This window comes from Triticum aestivum, chromosome 2D (assembly GCF_018294505.1).
Source record: "Triticum aestivum cultivar Chinese Spring chromosome 2D, IWGSC CS RefSeq v2.1, whole genome shotgun sequence".
NCBI lineage: Eukaryota > Viridiplantae > Streptophyta > Magnoliopsida > Poales > Poaceae > Triticum > Triticum aestivum.
Window position 1 is genome coordinate 544,866,253 of NC_057799.1, and position 22,404 is coordinate 544,888,656.

The 22,404-nt window shown below is 56.2% G+C and overlaps 1 long non-coding RNA gene across 1 annotated transcript; it reads left to right on the forward strand.

Annotated features, from left to right (window-relative positions):
• The first annotated feature begins 1,295 nt into the window (after positions 1 to 1,295).
• On the forward strand, positions 1,296 to 4,109 carry LOC123054382 (uncharacterized). The gene is made up of 4 exons (XR_006426155.1): positions 1,296 to 1,704; positions 1,793 to 1,932; positions 3,156 to 3,238; positions 3,425 to 4,109. It is a non-coding gene; the product is annotated as an uncharacterized lncRNA (long non-coding RNA).
• Positions 4,110 to 22,404: the final 18,295 nt, after the last annotated feature.

Consider the following 22,404-nt stretch of genomic DNA (forward strand, 5'->3'; position numbering starts at 1 on the left):
CCCACTAAGGGGCTATGCGGCCCTCCCAACCCCTCTCACGTAACGTGGAGAGGTGGGGGCGCCTCCCTCAAGTTTCCCAGGGGTGGGGGCGCCCAAACCCATCTAGTGTTTTTCCCCGTTAGGGCCGCCGCCCCCCTTCCCCCTGAGAGAGAGGGCAGCCGCACCCCTGGCGCAGCCCTCTCCTCCTCCATATAGTGAGGGAGAGAGGGCAGCCGCACCCCTTGCCTGGCGCAGCCCTCTCCTCCTCCAACTCCTCTTCCTCCTCCTCCTCCTCCGTAGTGCTTAGCGAAGCTCTGCCGGAGAACCACGAGCTCCATCGCCACCACGCCGTCATGCTGCTGGAGTTCTCCCTGAACTTCTCCTCTCCCCTTGCTGGATCAAGAAGGAGGAGACGTCCCCGGGCTGTACGTGTGTTGAACGCGGAGGCGCCGTCCGTTCGGCGCTAGATCGGATCTTCCGCGATTTGAATCGCCGCGAGTACGACTCAATCAACCGCGTTCTTGTAACGCTTCCGCTTAGCGATCTTCAAGGGTATGAAGATGCACTCCCTCTCTCTCGTTGCTAGCATCTCCTAGATTGATCTTGGTGACACGTAGGAAAATTTTGAATTATTGCTACGTTCCCCAACAGCGAACCGGCGGCTCGAGAGGAGGGGCGGAGGAGGGAGGCGGCGCGTGAGGGCCGGCGGTGAGCCGTGCTCCTCCTGCTGAGCAGCGAGAGGGTGAGGAGGAGGGGAAGGCGCGACGGCGAGTGGGCATGGTGGCGGCGCCAGGGGACGGGAGGCGGCGGCGGCGTGGAGAATGGGCTAGGGTTAGGGGAATGAGGAGCGGGGGGGGGAGTGAGGAGATGAGGAGAGGACGACGCTGTCGGCGCCCTATCGACCCCCCTCTCTTGCGATGCGAAAAGACGAGAATACCCTCGGTGGGGCAGGGAATTTACATGCGGTGGCATGGTGACTCCAAGCGGACGACCAGGGTCGCTGCGGGCTCGATCGGACGGTTAGAATCGGTCCACCCGGAGATCCGACGGCCAGGACGCGCTCGGGAAGACGATCGGACAGCTGCGAGGGCACATGGCCTGAGATTGCTTCATTTTGGTTCAGACTCTAACAATGGGATGGGATGCCGCGCACCGGCGTTCCTGTTTGCGCTTTCCCTGAAATAGAAATTAGCTAGATCCCTACGGACCCAGATCAGTTGTAATAATGTACGGGTCAGTTGCTACAGTTCTACTCCCTCTGTACCGAAATGTGAGTCGTTTAAGCATTCGACGTGCAAATTTTGGTACGCTACGAATATTTTCCACTTTCCAGAAATGCCCTCTCGTTCGTTCACCTCACCAACTCGAGCTCTCTCTCTCTGGTTCCCCTCTCACCTACCCCCTTCTCGCTCCCCTCCAGATCCCCGTCGTCGCCGGCTTCTCCTCGTCGTCGTTCGCCGGCCTCTCCTCGCCACCACCACGCACTCTGTTTCCTCCGGCCGCGCACACCGCACCGTAGGTCAAAAGCTTGCTTTTTTAGGCGCCGTCGACCAACTTATGGGCGGCGGAGGATGGATCCGCGTGCACCAAAGCTGGATCCGCGCGTGTCGACGCCGTAGCAGCGGAGCAGGGCTATAGCAGCGCCGTCCTCCTCACGACCACATAGCCGCGTCGGCGAAGGACTCGAATCCCTAGTCAGCGAGCTCAGGCAGCCATGGATCCATGGTTACAAATCCTTCCTCTTCTCTCTCTCTCTCTCTGACCCACCCCCGTCTCTTCTCCCTCCCTCTCTAACCCCCGTCTCCATGACCAGGTCGATGCCATGGAAGAGCCACCAACAGCAACAGCTAAGATATGGACATGCAGGCCACTGCCCTTCCTGATGCATCATGCGTGCTGCCCTCCCTAACCACCGCTTCTCGGACTCTACTTCTTCCTTGGTCACCATGGAAGGTACTCCATGTTATGCTCTGCTATGCTCCATGTTATGCTTGTTGCAACTTAAGATAAAACTGCAAAAACCTCAAATGTTATGCTCTGCTATGCTCAGTATAATCATGTTATGCTCTGCTATGCTCCATGTTATGCTCCCGTGCATAATTCAGTCAAGATGAAACTGTAGAACTCTCAAACTTTAGCATGGGCTGAATAATGCTGGTGCATAATTCAGTCAAATTCAGTTAAGGATTTTGTTAGGATTGTTACTACTCCTAAAGATCATTCATGGACTGAATAATTCAATCAGATTCAGCTAAGATATCTAGTCAAATTCAGATGCCCCTTCAGTTTGCATCATTCATGGACTGAATAATGCTGGTGCAAACTTTAGTGATCTCACAATTTTGGAGTAGCTTCCTTAAATGAATGCTTGAGTTGGAGTAGACTCCTAATGTTAATGAATGCTTATTTATCTCACTGGAGCTGTTAATTTGCATATGAAGCATGGAGTAGTTTCTCTAGTTTTGTTAAAGCATGGATATTGAACTTTCCTTGTGGATGGAGAGCCTGTAGGAGAGCACCAACAACAGAATTATGCAGAGCCTTGTCAAATGTTGTTGCACTGAACAGAGGCATGGGTAAAGCTCTCAATTTTAGTATGCAAATGTATGCAGTAGTCAATTTAATTAAAATGTGTTTATGTAGGCATATGTATGGAGTACTAGTCCTTTTAGTGTAGCAGTAGTGCTTGCTTGATTGCTTGCAATAGTTTAGTTGCTCTTTTAGTTGCTCATAATTAAGTGCAGGAGTATCTTCTTCTCTGTTCTTGCTGTCATCTTCTCTTAGCTGCTCATAATTAAGTGTAGGATTTTCTCTTTTCTTTTCTCTTCTCTTCTCTTGCAAGTAATTTAACTAAAAAAATTAGTTAACTAAAAATTTTCAGTTAAAGTTAACTGAAAACGTTCCATGTCAAATTGTGTACTCCCATTGCTTTATTTGATCATTTGAGTTAACAGAGTATTTAACTTTAACTTTAACTGATCATTGTTTTATTTGATCCTCATTGTGTACTTCCATTGTTCTACTCCTGCATTTAGTACTATATCTGCATTGTTCTACTCCCATTCAGTTAACAGAGTAGTTCATGTCAAACAAATTCTGAAATATACCTGCATTTAGTATATCTCCATCTCCTGCATCTTCATCTCCTGCATCTTCAATCATCTCATCTTCTGCAGGTGGAGTGTTGTTGAGGTCCAGGAGAACCATCTTCTACAGGCGAGACGACGAGGCCGTTGTCAGTGGTGAGCTGGTACTACAGGTAAAGCATGTTCTCCAGAACCTTCTGCTGCTCCTTATGTGTTGCTGATCTGCTACTACTGTTGTTGCTAATCTGATGATGCTGCTATTGTGAAACTACTGCTGCTGTCATACTCCACATGCAGAAGAACCCAGCAGCTATTGTTGCTGCTGCTGATCAGTATGATTATTATCTCTGTTGTTGCAGGAGAAGGAACATGCCCAGGAGAAGAAGGAGCACGCCCAGGAGAACAAGAAGGAGCAGGATTAAGGCCCTAAGGACCTGGCATCGCTGCTGCTGGACCTGGGACCTAGGATTGCTGCTGCTGGACTTGGGAACTGGGATTGCTGCTGCTGTGTGCCTCCTTGGCACCCCTGGATCTGGGATCGCTGCTGGAAACAAGGACCAGGGATCGCTGCTGGAGGCGAGGACCTGGGAGCGCCTGGGACCTGGGCGCATGGAGGAGAAGCAGGGGCAGGCGGAGGAGAAGCAGGGGCGGGCGAGCGGACGATGGCCTGGTGAACGGGCGGGCTATGGCCTCGCGGATGGAGGAAGACGATGGGGATACCGATTCAAACTAGGGGCAACGATGTAAATTCCACCGTTTTCACCTGGTCGGAACTAATCCTCCAGCGACTTACATTTCGGAATGGAGGGAGTAGGTGATAACAGGTACTCCTATAATTTGGGTATGTTAGGGTCCGCTAGCTGCTATACAAGTATGATTAACATCTTGTCTTAGCTTCACTAGGGCAATATGCTCCACAATAGTTGCCACTGATCTCTTCTTAACCAGCTGGCTACGTCCTCCCCAGTTACCCAGGCGCTCCCTGTAAGAATGGTGCCTGTCACCCTGCATATTCCTGTGAATATACCGTGCCGGGGAAGAATATACTCGCACAAGTGTAGGAGTACTAGCTCGTTTGCTTAAACATTTCAATGTCCCGTCGCACTTACACTAACAACCAGCTTGTCTGCGTAACATTTCGTGCGTCCCGTCACATTTAGACTGCAAATCTTGGAGCATCTTCTAGTCGCTAATCACATCATGCCGCTCCAATCTGCAAAAGAACCATGGAACGAAAAGTCTACAAGAACGCCATTCCTGAGCAAGTAGTCGCTCGTGATTATGCAAGGGCATACCTCAACATCGCAGCCAGTATGAGCTATCCCTTTTGCGTGCGTTTCTTCTTTCTTGTGCCTCAGCAGCTTAATTTGCTGCTGAAACGGCAAGATGCCGCGTGTGGCACGCAAGGCATCTCTCTCGTCTCTCATTTCAGCTGCTAGCGCGAACCGTCTGATTGAGTGTCAAATCGCGCGGCGGGGGGAAAATGGACTTTTGGGGATCGGAAGAAATTGAAGAAAAATGGGGCGCATAGATTTGTGGACAAGTGCCCCGTGCATAATTTGTAAGTCATAAGGAGAATAATATATAGAAGTAGTAGCAATTCGTATCCAACACTTCTTCAGTAATAAGCTCCACGACTTTAATATTTCCCCCCGCAAAAAGAAGACTTTAATATTTTAATATGAACACCAAAAGGGCATTTTCTATGTGAAGGTAAAAAAGAGGCATTACTAGAAAGAACTAGTTTTTTCTTTTTTGAAATAACCACACATATATTTCTTAGACGAACGTGTTACAAAAAGTACACATGTGGTAATCACAAGAGATATACGTAGGTATCTTGCAATATTGCACCAAAGACTTCGCAAGAATTAAAACTAGAATTTCACGCCACACCAAAACTTCGCCCACCATCGTCCTCCTCCGCCGCCGAGGCAACATTGAAGAAAGAGGGGAACTGCCGTCATGCCAAGACTTTTGGAGGAGCACCTTTGCACACACGGATGGTTTTTGAGCCGATGAATTGGACCACCGCAAGCAACAAGACCGAGGCTTTGTGGCACATCGGCTGGGGTTCTTCCTGGTGTCCGCTAGATCCCAGTGCCGTCAACTTCATTTGACGCGATCGAAGAAGAGGAACACCGCTGCATGCCGCCATCCACGCACCCCACTGCAAGACACCAAACATAACTGGAACAACCCTATATAGAGAGTGTCGTGCCTCGACCATCAGACACAAATCACGCCGGAGGCATCAATTCGCGATCCGATTGATGCATGTGGCCTAAGAAGTTATGGCCTGATATGTAGCTTTTCGGGCCTCCAAAAATAGCTTACCAAAGACAGAGCCATTGCCGTTGAAAGAATCTGACCTTGGCAGCATCCCGGATACACCATCAAACTCCAGCTCTGGCACCCACCCCCTCCCCCCAATGAAGATCTCGAAGGAGAAAACCATACCTTTCAGCCAACAACCATGAATCCAACACACAATCCACCATCCTTTAAATGCCGCTGACGCAAACCACCGTCTGCATTCGCTCCTGGATTACCTCCCAAACTCCATGCCAACGCTGAAGCAAAAGTCATTGGAACGACGAAGCCCGGGGTTACAATTCCACCACATGGATTACACCACCGCCACACAATCACCGCTTGAAAGATCTGGAGCATCTTTATTATGCGCCGTCGTCATCATAGCCGAAGCCAAGACGTGAGACGACCAAAACCTAAAATTAACACGACCCTAAACCTATAGCTACACACGTCCACATGTCTAAGATCCAGCAAACCCCCTCACCAGCGACCAAAAGGTCATCACCGGAGTCCGGAGGGGAGCCGCCAGAAACGGCGTTGGAGAGCTTGTCCCCCTTGCGGCTAGGCGCTTTCTTTCTTCTACGGGGAGAAAGGAAAGTCCTAATTAACTTGGCTAAACCTTTGAACCTAGAGCGCCCTAGTGTAAAAGGGTTTTTGGTATTTCCGAAATGTTGCATGAGCATACCGTGTGCATTTTCTATGAGAGAGGCCACGAGAGAGAAGATAGCGTTGGCATGTCACGCCCTGCACGGTGCAAGGCCGTACATGTACATCACATCCGGGGCGTAGGCCGTGGCCGTGTCACGTACATGCCGGCACTAGGGGAGGGTCCGACGGACCAGACAAGACGAGGCGCTGTAACAAACCGTCGCGTCGCGTACCGAGGACGTGGCCCAGATGCGCACCGCTCCGAGGATGGCAGTCAGTCCAAAGTGGTCTCCTCAGTGACCTGCAACGGGCAACGCGCAGATCTGCCTCCCATGCTGCGCCCGGTCCCGTCTCCTCATCAAGGCCGACGCCAGCCCCGCGTGCTACTACGGGTACAGATGTGAGGTCCAACCCGGTAGTCTGGAGGAAATGGAGGTCACGGGGTTAAACAAAAAAGAATTCATCGACATGCTGTAAAATCATGATGCTTTTCTCATAAAAAAGACTAGTCGTACAAATATCTCCTTTCAAAGGAAAATGTCGGGTGGTTGGTGCGACATATGCCAAAGGATGGCTTATCATTGTGGGAGCCAATAATACGTCGCCGGTGCCTGGAAACGGGATGAGGCGAAGACATGCACGCCGGCGAATCTTACCCAGGTTCGGGGCTCTTCGAGGAGATAACACCCCTAGTCCTGCTCTGCGGGGTCTCCGCATCATCACTAGCTCGATAAAGAGTGGCTACAATCGCTCCTAGAGCTTGTTGGGATCAAGGGAGAAGAAGAACAAGGCTAGCTCTTGCTTCTCTCTATCTATGGTGTGTGTGCGTGTGCTATGCTTGGAAGCCAAACATGCAGAGGTGCCAACTATGCTCGGGTGCGAACCAGAAGCCAACTATGCTTAGTGGCCAACCCTTTGCATGGGTGCTCCGGGGGGTTTATATAGGCCTACCCCCCGGGGGTACAATGGTAATCCGACTGGGAACTGGCCCCAGCCGTCAGTGTCTACGCCTGCCGGCTTCTCCGCCGGCTGCTGGGTCCCGCCGGCTGCCGGCTACTCGGTCGACAGGCCGGCCCCACCGCCTAGGGTCTTGTCGGCGGCTGCTTACTGTAGCCGCGCCTCTGATGATGAGGGCTTTGTCGAGGTAAGCGTGGCTACAGTGATCCGCGTCGGGGGCTATCACTGTTGCCTCACCTCGTCTTGTCTCCTTAATGGGGCTCCTGCTTCGAGGAAGGGAATAGCCGGCTTCTGGAGGCCGGCTATGCTCCTGGCCGACTAGGAAAAGCCGGGCCGCCTTCACGCCTCTCTCTGGCCAAAGGGGCCCGCGGTCCCTGGGCCGTGCAGGAGGGGGTCGTGGATGACGTCGTAGCTGGCGTGGCTACAGTGCCTGGCCGCACGGGAGACATCCCTCCCGTACGGCCTCCTGTAACCATGCCTGCCTCGGGCTTCGGGGGTCGTGGGCCGCACTGTGGCCATGCCCCGTCAGGTCGTCGTTATGTAGGGGCAGTTGTGGTCTCGGCCGGCTTCTAGGAGTCGGCGTTTCTCTTGGACGGCTTCTTGGAGTCGGTGAGGCTGGGTCGCCTTCCGGGAGTCGGCTTTAGTGGTAGCCGGCCCGGGAAGGCGGCCCAAATGCTTGGAGTGCTTGAAGGCCCAAAGGCCTGATAAATTTTCTGAAGAGCCAGGGGTAGCCGGTTTGGCTACCCGTGGCCACTTACTCCGACAGTAGTCCCCGAAGCTGATCGGGCTTCGAGGTGGAGTAGGGTTCGAGAAGCTCGAACAGCTTCCCATCGCGACAAGCCGGCAGCTGGGAGCCGGCCTTGGTCAGGCACGTCGCCTGAGCCGAAATCTTCTGGAGTCGGAGGGCGGGAACCCGCTGGCGTGTGCGCCGGGCTGCGGGCCGGCCACGGGCCGACGGCGCGCCACGTAGCCGGAAAGCCTGCCAGCCCACGCGTGAGACGGGACGTTGCCACAGAGAGGGGGCCCGCCACGTCCGCGCCCCGGCCCAGGCGCGGATCTTTTGTATCCCGGAACCGCCCGCACGTTCCGTGCGGCAGTTTCGGCTCGCACTTATGCGTAATAAACGCGAGACGTGGGGGGAGTGGGCGCAGTTAATCCCACGTCTCCCCCCACGTCCGGCCTCTTCGGCCGCGTGAGGCTATAAGTAGGGGGAGGTGGAGGGCGGCAGACCCTCGCACGCTCCTCCTACTCCCTTCGTCTTCTCGCCCGTTCTCGCAACAGCGCCTCGCCGCCGCGCTCTTCCTCCGCACGCTCCTCCGCCGCCGTGTTAGCTTCCGCCATGCCTCCCCACGTAGAGCAGCGTGGCGGGGATTGGGATGGCTCCATCGTCCACAACGACCACATCGACTTCCTCCGCGACACACGGCGTCTGCCCAGTGCGGACAAAGTGGAGGTCCGCCTCGCGCCGGAGAAAGAAATCAGGCCGGCGCCGCGGGATGGCGAGCGGGTGGTCTTCCGCTCGCACTTCCTGCGCGGCTTCGGCTTGCCAGTGAGCGCCTTCTTCCGCACCTGGCTGGACTTCTATCAGCTCCAGCCGCACCACCTCACCCTCAACGCGGTGGTGCTGCCGTCGACCTTCGTCACCCTGTGCGAGGGCTATCTCGGCGTCCTCCCCACCCTTGAGCTCTGGGGGGAGTTCTTCCAGTCGAAGCTGGGTACGAGCAGCCAGGGCGTGCCGGCCCACACTGGCGCCTTCATCGCGTCGCGGAGATCGGGCGCCGACAACCCCTTCCCCGTCATCACGCTGATCCAATCGGTGAAGAAGTGGCAGAAATCATACTTCTACGTGCGGAACATCGCTCCACGGGGCGACTACGTCAACCTGCCGGCTTACGTAGCCGGCCCGCCGGCGGGGAGGCTGCCCCAGTGGTCCTTCCGGGCGGTGACGCTGTCGCAGGGAGGAAACGCCGCCATCGCCCGCCTGCGGGTGATGGTCCAGACGGAGGGCCTGACGGGGCCCGACCTCCTGGCCGCGTTCGTCACACGCCTGGTCCTCCCGCTCCAGAGCCGGCCTCATCTGATCTGTCAGATGAGCGGCCAGCTCGATCCGAGCCGGATGTGTACCAAGGAGATGCTGCAGGCCGACGCTGCCGACATGGTGAACTACCTCGCCAACTGCCAGCTTCCCGACGACTGGCAATTCGGCAAGGAGCCATACAGCCGCGCCAATCCTCCGCCTACGGTACACTCCCCTTCTCTTTTTCTCTTTGTCGCCGGGTTCCTCCGGGCCGACTCTAACTCAGTCGGCTCGCTCTTTCGACAGAATCCTCTGCTTCGGCCGGCCAGCGGGGCGGACGTGGAGCGCCGCTTCGTCCCCGACCGGACCGAGCACGACCAGGAGGACCCCGATCTGGGGGCGGTCCATATGGAGGAAGCCGCCGAGCCGGCTGGTGGCCAAGCCGGCGGCGAAGCAGGCGGCGCCGGGTTCTCCGCGACCTTCGACGATTGGTCGGACGAGGACGAAGCCGAAGTCGTCCCGCCCCGCCAGCGAGCCTCCGGACGCGGCGCGGGCTCCTCCGGCGCGCAGCCTGCTCGGGGTAGAGGCCAGAAACGTCGCGCCACCCAGGGCATGTTCGGTAGCCGGACGAAGAAGCCGAGGGGTGGGGCGGCAGCCACTAGGCGGGAAGAAGCGGCCGCGAAGGCGGCTCGCTTCCGCAAAGTGGTGAAGCAGCCGCAGGCTGTGTCAGCGTAAGCTTTCTTTCTTTCTGTGTATTCTCCTTCTTTCTTTTCTTGGGAGGTCTTCTGAACCTTTGTCTTCTTTTCTTTGATCAGAGCTCCACTGTCACTCGAGCGGGCGGCCGCCGGCTCCGTTGTCGAGTCGCCAGGGGGCTCTGGGAGCACCACCCGCCGCGTAGATCCCCGCGCCGCCCTCCTGGAGGCGACGGAAAGGAACGCGCGGGAGGTGCGGGAGGAGCAGGAAGCGCGGGAGGCGGAGGCACGGAAGGCAGCCGCCGCCCAGGCAGCTCGGGACGAGGAGGCGGCGAAGGCGCTCGCCGAGGCTGCAGCCAAGGCCCAGGCAGAGGCCGAGGCCGAAGCGGCGGCAGGGGAGGCCTTGATGGTCACCCCCCTGCGCGCCATGGCGCCCGGGGACGCGGATCCCTCGCCAGGGGGAGCCAGCGGTTCCCAGCCGGGTCTGGGCGGGAGCGGCGACGACGTCATCTTCATGAGGGAGGCGCCGGGGCCGACTCCTCCGACTAGGGCGGCCCAAGGCGGTCAGACCGAGCCTGCGCCCGCACAGTCGGCGGAAGGCGAGCCGGCCGCGGGAGCTGCGGTGGCGGTCCGGGTTCCGCCAAGCCGGCGCGCAGGGAAGGCCGCGTCGGAGCCGCAGAAAGCGGCGTCGGAGCCACGGCCGGCCGTGGGCTCCAGCTCGTCGGCCCGAGACGCGGAGGCGGCCAGCGCTACCTCCGGGTGGACGCCAGGCGGAGGGTCAGCCGTAGTGAACATCGCCGCGCAAGACGTCCGGACCCGGCTCCAGGGCCAAGCCGCGGCGCTGCGGCAGTTCACCGACGAATTCCTCGCCACGCGGGCTGCCATCCGGGTTAGTATTCTCATCTTCTTCTTGATTTCTCTCGTGGGGGCGCGTCAGCGCACCCACTGGGTGTAGTCCCCGAGATTCGGGCCGACTGCTGAGCAGTCGGCTCGGATCTTCCTTGATGATTTCTCATCGTTGCTTTCGTTCTCACGTCGATCTTCTGTCTATCTTGCAGGACTATCACAACCTCCGAGCGGCCGCCTTCAACTCCCAGGCTCGGGAGCTGACGTAGAAGACCGCCGATCTCACTGAAAGCCGAGGTATGTGACTTGATCTCTATCTCATGTGGGGGCGCGTCAGCGCACCCACTGGGTGTAGTCCCCGAGATTCGGGCCGACTGCTGAGCAGTCGGCTCGGATCTTCCTTGATGATTTCTCATTGTTCTTCTTGTTCTTCTGTCTCTGCAGCGGCCAACGCCAGTCTGAGGGCACAGCTGGGGGAGTCCCAGATTGCTCTTCGTGCCAAGGACGTGGAGCTCGCCGCCTTAGTGCAGGAGCGCGACCGCCTGGTCAAGAAGCTGGCCGACCAGGAGGAAAGCCACAAGGCGGCGCTGAAGGCCGCGCAGGACCGCGAAGCCGCCCTCCAGGCCGAGTTCGAGACAGAGGCGGCCGCCTGGGACGAAGCCAGGCAGACTCTGGTCTCCGGCTATGGCCAGATTGAGGATCTGGTTGACGGTAAGTCGTCTACCCCTTCGTCCTTTCTTGCCATCTGTCATTTTGACTTGTTTTTCTGACTTGGGGTTCTTCTTTTCTTTTCTGCGCAGAGTACTTCCCCGGCTATTCCACTGCCGCCAACCAGGCCATCGAAGCTCGTCGCCAGGCGAAGAGGCAAGCCGGCTTCGAGATTTCGCCGACTGCCGGCCGCTCGCTGGAGGAGCAGCTCCTGGCGATCCAGGCTCGTATCCAGCCGGCTCACAGGCTGCTCCGCCGGCTTCAGCGTGCCGGGTCGCAGGTCCTGGCCGCCCTCTGGCCCGGCCAAGTGATCCCGCGCACTCCCAGTAGGACCGCCGAATGGCTGGAGGTGGCCGTCGGGCGCTTCGAGGCTTGGAAGGCGTCAGCGGCTCGCTCCGGCGCCGGGCGGGCGCTGGAGTTCGTCAAGGCCTGGTACCCAGGCCTGAATCTGGACCAGCTGGCCACCTGGCGGCAGCAAGCCGACGCGGAGCTGGAGCCGGCGCGACCAGCCATCATTCGATGGGCTTCGGCAATCGCCGACTACACCGACACCAACGTCTTCGCCCCCGAGGTGGACGACAATGGAGTCGCCCAGCCGGAAGATTGGTTCGGGCTGGACCTGGCGTACGGCGAGGACTCGGCGGAGGAGATCGACTCCAGCGACGAGGGCGAAGAGGAGGAGGAGGAGGGTGAAGACGTCGAGCCGGCTGGTGGAGCAGCCGGCCAGCCTGACCGCGCCTCCAGCACTACGCTGCGTGCGAGTGCGTCTCCTGTTGCGGGAGGCGGTCAAGCCGGGACCAGCTAGGCGGCCACTCCTTCAGCCGGCGAGCTGCCTTCACCGACCAACTCGGCCTTCGCGCCTTTGTCTTCTTTCTTTTGTTTCCTGTCTTGTTACTTTTGAACAATGTTTTTGGTTAAGTCTGCGCAGTTCCACCCACTGGGTGTATTCAAACTTAATTCTGTTGCCAGCCTTTAGGCGGCTTTATGTATATAAGTTATGCGATCGGCTTTTCCTTGTACTTTTGCTTTTTGTCCTTCTGCTTTTTTTTTCTTTGCCGCCCTCCCTTGGTTGCCGTCTCCCTAGTCAAACAGTTGCTCTGCAATCTGTAGCCGGGGAGTGCCTGGCCGATTGGGGAGGGGGAAGTACTTTTAGCTCGGTCGGACTTAAGCTAAGTTTTTAGGAAGCCGGCCAGCCGGCTGTTGTGACAGTCGGCAGGCGTATATAGAGGCCATCTTTTTGCTATATAGGTTAGTTGTTCCTTAGCCGTTTTTGTGTGGGCGTCCTTTCTGTCTTCTCTCTTGCTAGTCGGACAGTCAGTTCTTTGAGCTACGACTTTCAACAAGAGAGGATTGGGGAGCCGGCGCACTACTTTGCTGACTTCGGGAAGAACTTATAATATAGCTTAAGGCGGCCAGTCCCCGGGCCGACTAGTCGGACCCGGTGCCAGACAAGAATTCAAAATGTAATAAGACATTCATGGATATGACACTCTTCATCCATAGATAAATAAAAGGCAGTCCCCGAGTATTGTTCGGGGGGCCTGTTGGTTTGTAACTTAATACAAAAGGGGTTGCGTGATACATACTGCTTTTCAGCTGTAAAATCGTCTTAGGAGGTTTGCGTTCCATGGTCGCTCCGACTCCTTGCCGGAGTCGTCTCTCTTGCATGCTCTTGGCTTTTGCGCGTCGATCAAGTAGTAGGAGTCGTTGCCGAGTGCCTTGCTGACGACGAAGGGGCCTTCCCAAGGGGCCGAGAGCTTGTGCTGGCCGGCTGTTCGCTGGATCAGCCGGAGCACAAGGTCGCCCTCTTGGAAGGATCTTGGCTTGAACTTGCGGTTGTAGTAGCGGCGCAGGCCTTGCTGGTAGATGGCGGACCAGCTGAGGGCTAACAGCCGGCCTTCTTCCAGTAGGTCGACGCCGTCTTCTCTTGCTTCTTTGGCTTCCTCCTCCGTGTACATGGTGATCCGAGGCGAGTCGAACTCGATGTCTGTTGGGATGACAGCCTCGGCACCGTACACGAGGAAGAATGGAGTGAAGCCGGTTGACTTGTTGGGTGTAGTGCGCAGACTCCAGAGGACAGCCGGCAGCTCTTCGAGCCAGCAGCCGGCCGATCGCTCCAGTGGTACAACCAGTCGGGGTTTGATGCCGGAGAGGATAAGTCCATTTGCTCGCTCGACCTGGCCGTTTGACTGCGGGTGGGCAACGGACGCTAAGTCCAGTCGGATGCCCTGTGTCGCGCAGAAACGTGCCAGCGCGCCTTTGGCGAAGTTTGTGCCGTTGTCGGTGATGATGCTGTGCGGCACGCCGTACCGAGTGGTGATGTCGGTGATGAATGTCACGGCAGTCGGCCCGTTCAGCTTCTTGATGGGCTTGGCTTCGATCCACTTTGTGAACTTGTCCACCGCAACGAGCAGGTGTGTCATGCCACCGCGGGCTGTCTTGAAAGGGCCTACCATGTCCAGTCCCCAGACGGCAAAAGGCCAGGTGAGGGGAATGGTCTTGAGGGCAGAAGCCGGCAGGTGTTGTTTAGAACTGAAGACTTGACACCCTCTGCAGCTCTTTACTATTTCTTTAGCATCCTCCAAGGCAGTCGGCCAGAAGAAACCATGGCGGAAAGCCTTGGCCACGAGGGATCTTGAGGCGGCGTGGTGGCCGCATTCGCCTTGGTGGATGTCTTTGAGGATTGCCACTCCTTTTTCTGGCTCGACGCAACGCTGGAAGACTCCAGTGACGCTGCGCTTCACAAGCTCCCTGTTGATTATTGTGTATGCTGCGGCTCGTCGTTGCACTAGTCTTGCTGCGATCTCATCAGTCGGCAGCTCTCTGCTGACTAGGAACTTGAGGATGGGCTGGGCCCATGAGGGAGCTGTGACTTCCTCTGCTGTTAACGTGGCCACCATGACTCGGGTGGGTGGGTTGGGTGTTGCGTTGGGGTCGACCACCACTTCTTGCGTCGTTGGAGTCCCCGGGCCGTCTGCTGCAGTCCCCGGGCCGGGCTCTGAGGTCCCTGGGCCGGGTGCGACTACGTCAGTTCCCGGGGCAGTCGTCGAAGTCACCGTGCCGCCTGCAGGATTTCTTGAGCCGGATCCGGCTGTTTCTGGCGCAGGCGGTACGAAGATGGAGTCCGACTCTGGAGACGGCTTGATGGACGGCTTGAGGAGGCGCTGGAGGGAGACGCCAGTCGGTATGGCTTGTCGGGTGGAGCCGATCCATGCTAGGGCATCTGCTTGGTCGTTGTCGGCCCTTGGCACATGAAGGAACTCGCACCCTTCGAAGTATCCGCTCATCTGCTGGACGAGGAAGCGGTAGCTCGCCATGTTCGCGTCCTTGGCGTCCCAATCGCCAGATGATTGCTGGACCACTAAGTCGGAGTCGCCGTAGCACAGGATCCGGCGTATGCCGAGCTCTTTGGCTAGCCGGAGCCCATGTACGAGCGCCTCGTACTCGGCCACGTTGTTGGAGGCGGTGAAGTGGATCTGCAGCGTGTACTTGAGCTTGTCGCCTTTGGGAGAGGTGAGGACGATGCCGGCTCCCAAGCCGGTGCGCATCTTGGACCCGTCAAAGTGCATCCGCCAATGGGTAGAGTCGGGAGCCAGCGGTAAGTACTGGGTCTCGGCCCAGTCGACGAGGAAGTCGGCCAATGCTTGCGACTTGATGGCGGTGCGGGGTTGATAGAAAATCGTGTAAGGCGCCAAGGCAATGGCCCATTTGGCCACCCGGCCGGATGCATCCCGGCTGCCTATGATCTCGGCGAGCGGGGCAGTGCACACGACCGTGATGGGGTGCTCTTGGAAGTAGGGCTTCAATTTCTTGGCAGCGAAGTACACCCCATAGCACATCTTCTGGTAGTGCGGGTAGTTTTGCTTTGAGCTGGATAGTACTTCGCTGAGATAGTAGACCGGCCTCTGGACCAGCTGGGCTCGGCCTTCCTCCGGGCGCTGGACCACAACAACAGTGCTGACGACTCGGCTTGTCGCGGCGATGTAGAGGAGCATGGGCTCCTTCTCAGTCGGCGCAGCCAGGACGGGCGGAGTGGTCAACATTTTCTTCAACTCATGGAAGGCTTGGTCGGCTTGATCATTCCACTCAAAGTGAGTGGACTTCTTCATGAGTCGGTACAGGGGGAGGGCCTTCTCTCCTAGTCGGCTGATAAAACGGTTCAGGGAGGCTAAGCAGCCAGTGAACTTCTGCACATCTCGCAGCTTGGTGGGTATCTCCATCCTCTCGATGGCCTTGATCTTGACAGGGTTGCACTCAATGCCGCGTTCGGAGACCAGGAAGCCTAGCAGCTGGCCGGCTGGTACTCCGAACACGCACTTCTCGGGGTTGAGCTTGATCTGGAACCGGCGCAAGTTGGCAAATGTTTCCTTCAGGTCTTCCAGCAAGGTACCGCGCTTCTCTGTCTTCACCACAATGTCGTCTACGTAGACGTGGGCATTTCTGCCGAGTTGTTTCAAGAGACATTTCTGCATGCAATGCTGAAAAGTGGCACCGGCGTTTCTCAAGCCGAATGTCATTGTCAGGTAGCAGAAAGCTCCAAAGGGTGTGATGAAGGCAGTCTTCAGGCGGTCAGCTGGGTCCAACTTGATCTGATGATACCCTGAGTATGCATCCAAAAAACACAACAGCTCGCATCCGGCTGTAGAGTCTATCACTTGGTCAATCCGTGGCAAAGCAAACGGATCCTTTGGGCAGGCCTTGTTCAAGCTTGTGTAGTCTATACACATGCGCCACTTGTTATTCTTCTTCAAAACCAGAACTGGATTGGCAAGCCATTCTGGAAAGAACACTTCCATGATGAAGCCGGCTGCAAGGAGCCGGGCTATCTCTTCTCCCACGATTCTTCGCTTCTCTTCTGATAGTCGGCGGAGGGGTTGCTTGACCGGCTTCGCATCAGCTCGGACATGTAATTTGTGCTCGGCGAAATCCTTCGGGACACCCGGCATGTCCTTTGGGGACCATGCAAAGATGTCTCGATTCTCACGGAGGAAGTCGGCGAGCTCGCCTTCCTATGTACTGTCCAAGTTCGCCCCAATCACGGCGAACCTCTCCGGGTGCTCCGGGTCTAGAGGTATCTTCTTCGTCTCTTTGGCAGGCTGGAAGGAGCCCTGCGCATCACAGTCCTTGGGGTTGGGGGACAAGGTCGGCTGCTTGCCGGCCATGGCCACAACCCGTTCCAGCATCTTCTTCTCTTCCGCCACCACGAGGGACTCGGCCAGCCGGCTGCTGGCCATGGCACACTCGATGGACTTCTTGTAGTCGCCGGCTACCGTGATGATCCCCTTCGAGCTCGGCATCTTCATCTTCAGATAGGCATAATGGGGCACAGCCATGAACTTGGCCAAAGCAGGTCGGCCAAGCAGTGCATGATAGGGGCTCTCCAGGTCCACCACCTCGAACCATATTGCTTCCTGGCGGAAGTGATCTTTGTCTCCGAAGAGAACATCCATTTTGATCTTGCCGATTGGAGAGCAAGATAGGCCGGGTACGATACCATGGAAGACTGTGCGGCTCGGCATGAGCTGCTTCGCTTTGATGTTCAGCTTGTCCATGGTATCGCGGTACAGTATGTTGATACTGCTTCCGCCGTCTATCAGGACGCGGGAAAATCTGGCAGCTCGCCTCTCCGTCGCAAGGGTGACGTCCAAGACCATAGCATAGGAGCCAGGCGAAGGCATCACCTCTGGGTGGTCGGCCTGGCTCCAGCTGATGGGCTTTTCCGACCAATGCATGAACTCGGCGGTGCTAGAGGCGACTGCGTTTACTTCTTGGTGTTGCCGGCGTCGGCTGCGCTTGTCGTCGACTTGACTCGTGAAGACGACGTAGGCGTCGTGCGCTTCGGGGAACTCGTCTTGGATGGCGCCGACTGCCGGCTGGGCCGCCGGCTGCTGGGGAGCTGGAGGCGGCGGGCCGGGAGGCGGAGGCGGCACTATCCCTTCGCCCTTGGTGATGCGGGTGAGCCAGTGGCATTTCTGTGTTGTATGGTTGGACGGCTTCGCGCCGCTGTGGAACTTGCAGGGGGCATCGAGTGCTTGTTCATAGGAGAAGGACGGCTGCCAGGGCGGCCGGCCTCCCTTCTTCTTGGGAGCAGGCCGCTCTTCGGGCTGCTCGTCTTCAACTGTGGCCACCTGCCGACTGGAGGAAGTCGGCATGGGGCCCTTGCGCTTGTGGTCGTTCTGGTAGGGGCGCCGGTTGGGGTCGCCAGCCGGCTGCTTGGGAGCCGGGGCGACCACTTTCCCCGAGGCGTCCACTCGGAGCTCGGCCTTCATGGAGGAGTCGGCAGTAGCGTATTTGTCGGCGATGACGAGTAGCTCGTCGAGGGTAGCCGGCTCGTCGCAGAGGAGTCGGTGCTTGAGGAGGGTGCCCTCTCGGCACCCGGCAGTGAAGTACTCGATGGCCTGGACCTCATGCACTCCCTCGCAGGAGTTGCGGAGCTCGGCCCATCGCGTGAGGTAGTCGCGGGTCAACTCGTTGGGCCCTTGGACGCAGAGGGAGAGCTGGCGAGGCTTGGGAGGCCGCTTGTAGGTGCTAGTGAAGTTGCGGACGAAAACCTCGGTGAAGTCCAGCCAGCTGTTGATGCTGTATGGCTTGAGGCTGTTGAGCCATGTGCGCGCCGTGCCCTGCAGCATCAGGGGGACGTACTTCACGGCAACGCGCCGGTTGCCGTTGGCGATGCTGACGGCTGTGGAGTAGTCGATGAGCCAATCTTCCGGCTTCACCGAGCCGTTGTACTTGGGCGTGTCTCTGGGGAGCGAGAACCCTTTGGGAAAGGGCTCGTCGCGGATGCGGGGGCCAAAGCATGGCGGGCCGACATCGTCTTCTTCTTCTAACGCCAAGGATCGGGCCAGGCGGTCGATCCTGTGGCGGGCGTCGCTCTCGCCGACTCCTTCTCGGCGGCCGAGTCGGTCGCCAAGAGTCGGATGTGTGATGGGCGGCGGAGTGAGGCGTCTTTCTCTTCGAGGCGGGGGAGGCGGCAGGTTTCCTTGGTGTTCGACCGCCCGAGGGCGGCCTTCCGCGTCGCGCTCGATAGTGATGCGGGTCCGGCTGCGGCTGGCAGCCGGCTCCTTGTCTTTCTTCTGGCGCGTGCCGCTCGCAGTCGGCGATCGGGACGTCGCGGCGTGCTCCCGGCGCGGGGGATGGCTATCAGCTCGGGCGCCGGCTTCGTGCCGTTCTGCAGCCGCGTCGATCAGCTGCTGGATCCGTCTTGTCATGTAAGGGAGCTCATCGGCTCCCAGCCCATTGAGCTCCTCTGCTGCCGCCTGAGCGGCTCGCAGATTCTCGAGCGGGGTGGCGTAGACGGGGCGATCTGCGGCCAGCATGCTGGCAACGGCTGCGCCGCGCTTCTGGACGAAGCCGGCTCGGCTCGGGCCGCTCGGCGGCGGCGTCCCGAAGGCGGCGCGGTCGACTTCGCGCTGGTGGGCCTCGGTGAGGCGTCTCATCGAGGCTATCTTCTTGCTCTCCGTGATGAGGGCAAGACGGCGTGCCTCCAGGGTCTCGGCGTCGGCGTCGGCCGGGAGGGGGATGGAGAGGTCGTGCATCGCTGCTTGCTGAGCGTCGCGGGCGCTCCCGCCCGAGTTGGAGACGTGGCTGATGACCAGCACTTCGGTGACAGCGCTGCTGCCGCTGTCAGCTCGAGGGAGTGGGTCGTCGAAGACCACCACGTCGGAGGGGTAGGCGTCGAGCGACGCGGTGTCGGAGTCGATGAGCATCGGGTCGATGGAGCCGACAGACTCCATGTCCGCAGCAGGCTCGCTGGAGACGTGAAGTTGGTCGAGGAGGCTGACGAGGCGGCTCTCGGGGTAGTCGGTGCCTGCGTCGGACGCAGGCTCGTCGGAGATGCGAGTCTCGCCGAGCAGATCGGCGAGGCGGCTCGCTGCGCAGGCGTCGTCGACGCCTTGCAGCGCGTCGGGGCAAGCGCCATCGGGCGCAGCAGGCTGGCTGCGCTCGCGGGGAAGGAAGAAGGTTCCCGTCCAGAACAGGTCTCCGGACGACGGTGCACCTGGCCCCACGGTGGGCGCCAAATGTCGGATGGTTGGTGCGACATATGCCAAAGGATGGCTTATCATTGTGGGAGCCAATAATACGTCGCCGGTGCCTGGAAACGGGATGAGGCGAAGACATGCACGCCGGCGAATCTTACCCAGGTTCGGGGCTCTTCGAGGAGATAACACCCCTAGTCCTGCTCTGCGGGGTCTCCGCATGATCACTAGCTCGATAAAGAGTGGCTACAATCGCTCCTAGAGCTGTTGGGATCAAGGGAGAAGAAGAACAAGGCTAGCTCTTGCTTCTCTCTATCTATGGTGTGTGTGCGTGTGCTATGCTTGGAAGCCAAACATGCAGAGGTGCCAACTATGCTCGGGTGCGAACCAGAAGCCAACTATGCTTAGTGGCCAACCCTTTGCATGGGTGCTCCGGGGGGTTTATATAGGCCTACCCCCCGGGGGTACAATGGTAATCTGACTGGGAACTGGCCCCAGCCGTCAGTGTCTACGCCTGCCGGCTTCTCCGCCGGCTGGTGGGTCCCGCCGGCTGCCGGCTACTCGGTCGACAGGCCGGCCCCACCGCCTAGGGTCTTGTCGGCGGCTTCTTACTGTAGCCGCGCCTCTGATGATGAGGGCTTTGTCGAGGTAAGCGTGGCTACAGTGATCCGCGTCGGGGGCTATCACTGTTGCCTCACCTCGTCTTGTCTCCTTAATGGGGCTCCTGCTTCGAGAAAGGGAATAGCCGGCTTCTGGAGGCCGGCTATGCTCCTGGCCGACTAGGAAAAGCCGGGCCGCCTTCACGCCTCTCTCTGGCTAAAGGGGCCCGCGGTCCCTGGGCCGTGCAGGAGGGGGTCGTGGATGACGTCGTAGCTGGCGTGGCTACAGTGCCCGGCCGCACGGGAGACATCCCTCCCGTACGGCCTCCTGTAACCATGCCTGCCTCGGGCTTCGGGGGTCGTGGGCCGCATTGTGGCCATGCCCCGTCAGGTCGTCGTTATGTAGGGGCAGTTATGGTCTCGGCCGGCTTCTAGGAGTCGGCGTTTCTCTTGGCCGGCTTCTTGGAGTCGGTGAGGCTGGGTCGCCTTCCGGGAGTCGGCTTTAGTGGTAGCCGGCCCGGGAAGGCGGCCCAAATGCTTGGAGTGCTTGAAGCCCAAAGGCCTGATAAATTTTCTGAAGAGCCAGGGGTAGCCGGTGGCTACCCCTGGCCACTTACTCCGACAGAAAAGGAGGTCTGGTGATTTATTAGTACTTGTATAGGATAAATTATGTAGGGCTGGATCGATGGTTTTATATGATTGTATAATCCATACGAGTTTTCCATGTGATCAACTTTCTATATAATTTCAATTGATTTTTCTTTTCATAGTCCACCTTAACGGAATTCTTTCATTTTGACGACAATCATGGTATACATCTAGTCCATTAGAAGAATGCTACCTTTTCATCTGGCATCAAATTTCTATTTTTTTTCTATCTCACTTTTTTGAAATATTAGTAATAACCAAATTAAAATGTGTAAGGCTACACATTTTTTGTTGCCTTCATGTGTTTTTAATTAAATCTTGAGTCATAATTAAGTGGAGAACTAAATTAAGAGAGTTTGACATGAACATCTTGTAATATGTTTCCTCAAATATCCTATTTTCCAATGATATAATCTGGAGCCCATATCTTTAAGATAAGGTCAAGTAATACAATCTGGGTACCTTGCTTTTTCGTCGGGGGGTTATGGAAGTAACACTGCATGTATGGGGTATGATCAATGTTTATATATGTGCTTGATCACAATGTTTTCGCTGTTTTGTTTGTCGTATATGCCTGTGTTGAACTCAACCGGTGGCTTGTAGGGTGATGAAACCTTACCGTCTATATTAATTAATTTGTGTATCTAGGAAGGATAGTGGAAACTTCACATGATTAAAGCCTGGAAGTAATTTAATTTCCAGCGCAAAAAAAATTAATGGGCACTGCAGGTTTTCTCTTTTCTTTTCTTTTTTGCGCAATAGGTTTTCTCTTTTCAATTGGTCTAGAGTTACATTGAAGTGAAGGTGCTGAACTAAAAGAGAATTAAACATGGAGTACATGGCACTATATGGAGGAGTAGTTTATAGGCGGTGAATTATTTTAGGGAAGATTCGGCCAGTATTTTTTTGGTAAAAGGCAAAAATGATCAATGTACATATGTTTCTCACAAAGAAAAAAAAACAGATACCACGTAATAATGTTTGAACTATATAAATTTGGCTTGTGCACGTTTTGTCCATTTCAAAGTACTGTTTTAAAAAGTACGGTTTGCTGGCAAACAAACAAAAAAACTGGCAACATATAAAAACGACTTGCCGGGGCATGGTGTAAACTTCACACGGTTAAAGTGTGGATGCTATTTCCGGCAAAAATAATAATGATGAGCTTGCAGGTTTTTCTTTTTATCGAATCTAGAGTTACATTGAAGTGGAGTACTGAACTAAAAAAGAATTCGACATGGAGTACATGGCACTACATTAAGGAGTATTTATAGGCGGCGAATTGTTTTTGGGATTTTTTGGCAAAAAGAAAAAAGGTCAACGTTAATATGTTTCTCGCAAAGAAAAAAAAAGGCACACATGGTATTTTTTTTGAGGATATAACATGCAATCATTCCAAACTATATAAATTTGGCATGTGCACATTTTGTCCATTTCCTAGTATTGTTTGTTGGCAACATATACAAAGGAATTGCTGGGGCATGGTGTATCGAGACAGTCGAGAGAACAACTATATCTAAACTAAGATGTCTTCAGCCGTAGGCCCTGTTGCGCTTAATGTCTATACTAGTCCAAAAGACCAAAACTTTATCTTATCATGGATGCGTATGAAAAGCAAGATGGGCACACGCATGCATAAGCTTTTTATTATATAAGTCAACAAATATACACGTATAGTAATGCACGAAACCGTTTTTGTAGTAAGGGTATAGTATGATTTTTTAAAGGATGTACACTAGCGCCGCTAAGGAAAAATAATACTCCGTCCGTTCCATAATGTAGTGTCTATAGATTTTTTGAGAAGTCAAACTTTGCAAACGCTGACCAAGTTTGTAGAGAAAAATACTTATATCTACAATAGCAAATATATATAATGTGAAACTACATCTTATGATGAATCTAGTGATATATGTTTCACACTCTATATGT